This window comes from Sinocyclocheilus rhinocerous, unplaced genomic scaffold, assembly GCF_001515625.1.
Source record: "Sinocyclocheilus rhinocerous isolate Xijiao unplaced genomic scaffold, SAMN03320098_v1.1 scaffold431, whole genome shotgun sequence".
In the NCBI taxonomy this organism is placed as follows: Eukaryota; Metazoa; Chordata; class Actinopteri; order Cypriniformes; family Cyprinidae; genus Sinocyclocheilus; species Sinocyclocheilus rhinocerous.
The window spans coordinates 391,012-394,115 of record NW_015624541.1 but is presented as its reverse complement, the minus strand read 5'-3'; the positions used below and the strand labels follow the sequence as shown (position 1 = coordinate 394,115).

Below are 3,104 nucleotides of genomic sequence, written 5' to 3'. Positions count from 1 at the left end.
GGTGGAACCGGCGTCAGCTTCTAGGAATGAAGCAAGCACTTGCAGGGATGCCGGAAGTATGGCCTGAGACGCAGCGTCTCGTTCCCTTCGGGGAACCATGGTTACATGCGTAACCTGGAGGCGTTCCCCTTCAGGAACTCGAGCTGCGTCGAAACGCTAAGGGAACGAGTATGCCCATGCCGCCAGACTTACAAATCCCTGCCCAGTTGTGGAAGCTAGGGCGAGAGAACAGAAGAGCCCAGAGTGGCTCGCATATCTAGGCCATAGAACCTGACAAATGTTAGGGCCGTGGACCAACCCGCAGCGTTGCAGATGTCCTGCATAGACACACCTGCTAGAAAGGCCTTGGAGGCCGCCACACCTCTAGTAGAGTGAGGCTTGATCCCCAGAGGCAAGGGGAGATCAGAGGACTCATAGGCAATAGTAATGGCATCAACTATCCACCGACTGAGGGTCTGCTTTGTAGCAGGAAAACCCCTCTTAGGGAGACCATAGCAAACAAGCAGTTGGTCCGCCCTTCTCTACAGGGCAGTTCTGTGGATGTACGTGTCCAGTGCTCGCACTGGACACATACAGTTAAGCTTCTGCTGGTCGGGCTCCCTGAAGGGAGGAGGACAGAAGGCCTGTAGCACGATAGGCTGTGGTGTAACAGAGGGAACTTTAGGTACATTAGCGTTGGGCGATGTCTACCAAAATGGCATCAGATGATATCTACAGTGAAACATCGTGATGGACGATGACATCGGTGGGCGGGGTTAGGGGGTGTGCCCGAAGTGTGAATCTGTATTCAAAAAGGCACGGAAAACAAATAACGCATTCTACGGAGCCATTAAAGGGACATGGTTTACAAAGAGCTTCTAGCACCACAGCCAGGTCCCACGGGGGGACGCAAGATCGTCCTGGGGGCCTCAGCCTCAGCGCACCACGGAGTAAACGTGTAACTAAGGAGTGTCTGCCCACTGACTGTCCACCAATTGGCGCATGGTAGGAGCTACGAGTTGTGCCCCCTCAGGGGCCACACCCATAACTTCCACAGCTCCGGGCGGGGGTGAAAGATCGTGCCCTCTGCCTGTGAGAGGAGGTCACTCCTGACCATACTCGGCAAAAAATTCTCCATATCTGCTTCACCACCTCGGGGTGAAGCCTCCATTCCCCGGGCCTCGGCCCTTGCCTCGACAGGATGTCTGCTCCCATATTGAGATGCCCAGTGATGTTAACCGCTCTTAGAGAAAGGAGCTTCCGTTGGGCCCACACAAGGATCTGGTGCGCCAGGTTGTACAAGGGGCGCGAATGCAGACCTATAACCATCGCCCTATAACAGCGCTCGTTCAACCCCGCAACATTGCCATAGTAATCAGAAGCGGGGATGAATTGGCGGGCCAAGAATGGCCTGGCCCACGATCTCGACACCTCTGTGTGGAGATCAGGGAAAAAAGGCAGGCTCTGGGATGGAGGTGGTGGCCTGGCCCGCAGAAAACGGTCATCTAATTTACTTTTCTGCGGTTCGGCTTGCTTCTCGGCTGGCCAGTCGATGTTTAACTTGGCCACAGCGCGAGTAACCACCTCCAACAGCTCCTCGTACTGGGGCGATTGAGGGGCCACCCCCCCCCCGCCGCTCTCCACGTCAACCTCCTCGGAGGAAGACAGGCGGAGCGTCGAGCCTGCTCCCCGGGGGGAAGAAACCGCAGAACAGGCTTCTGAATCCAGAGAGCGAGTGCTGGATCTGGCAGGTGAGGAAGAAGATAGGGACTCACCCGTCTCCATTCCCTCTGCCAGATCCACTGCGAACCCACGAGTGCAGCTGCTGCTCTGCTTCGGCGGAAGCGGGGCCAGCACCGCGGGGAACGCTGGTGAAGGCTCCCTCATCGAAGACAGCCTTCTGCAAGCGAAGCGTATGCAGGGGAGGCCGCTCGCAATGTGGGCAGTCGGGAGAGCCAACACTGCGAGACCTCGAGAGCCGACTCTGCATGCTTCGCTCCCAAGCAAACCACGCACAGACTATGTGTATCCCCGCTCGTAATGTAGCGCGGGCAGGGAGGAACACACAGCCTGTAACGTGATTTGCTTTCGCCCTTTTTTAAATGCTTTGTCTTAGCCTCAGCTTTAGACATGCTTATTGAGGAGCTTATTGGGACAATCAACACCAAATAAGACTTACAAACAGAGAGAGTGACTGACACAACACAGAGCGCTTTGCTGAATGACAGAAAGCTGGTTCCACTGCACATGCTTTTATAGCTTCCTGGTCATTACGTTACCCGCTCGTGGCATCTCGCCCATCTATTGGACTGATTACACATGTGATTCAGAGCGTGGTCACGCTGAAGGCGTTCCCTTAGCGTTTCAACGCAGCTCGAGTTCCTGAAGGGGAACAGAATTTATATGTTTATTGTTATAGAGTTAATATGTTTAAGGTTTCCATCTTTATACTTAAATAATATCTACTTATAAATAATATAAATAATATCTACAATTAAACAATATCTAATTTATTACCTAATTTAATAAATGAACTTTCATACACTACTGTTTAAAAGTCTGGTGTCAGTTAGACTTAAATTTTTAACAGAAATTTATTATTTTATTCAGCAAGCCTGTATTTTTACACAAGAAATTATGCAGCACAACTGTTTTCAACATTGATAATAACACATTTTTCTCAAGCAGCAAATCAGCAGATTTGAATGATTTCTGAAGGATCATGTGACATTGAAGACTGGAGTAATGGCTGCTGAAAATTCAGCTTTGCCATCACAGGAATAAAGTCATTCAATATAATATACATTTTCATATTCAGTTTACTTAAAAAGGGCACACACTCCAATTAGAAAGATGCTACACAGTATTCATCATTAATTGGAGTGAAATTTTATAATTATCTCATACTAGGCACAACTAAGACAGACGCTTCAGCATTTTTGCCCCTGGTCAGAAGAGCATCTTTGAAAAATTGATCAATTTTCCACATTGTTTGCTTCTCAAGAGTCCCCGTGAGAATTCAATGAAATCACTGGAACTCATTATGTTCATGAAGCAGATTCCCACCCATGCTTTTTAACATAATACAAAAATCACAATAAAAGTTTACAAGTCCACCAAAGCAA

At 49.5% G+C, this 3,104-nt stretch overlaps 1 pseudogene; it reads right to left on the bottom strand.

Moving 5' to 3' along the window:
* LOC107741511 (follistatin-related protein 5 pseudogene) overlaps nt 1-1,969 on the bottom strand; it is a 14,205-nt pseudogene extending 12,236 nt beyond the window's left edge.
* Nucleotides 1,970-3,104: the final 1,135 nt, after the last annotated feature.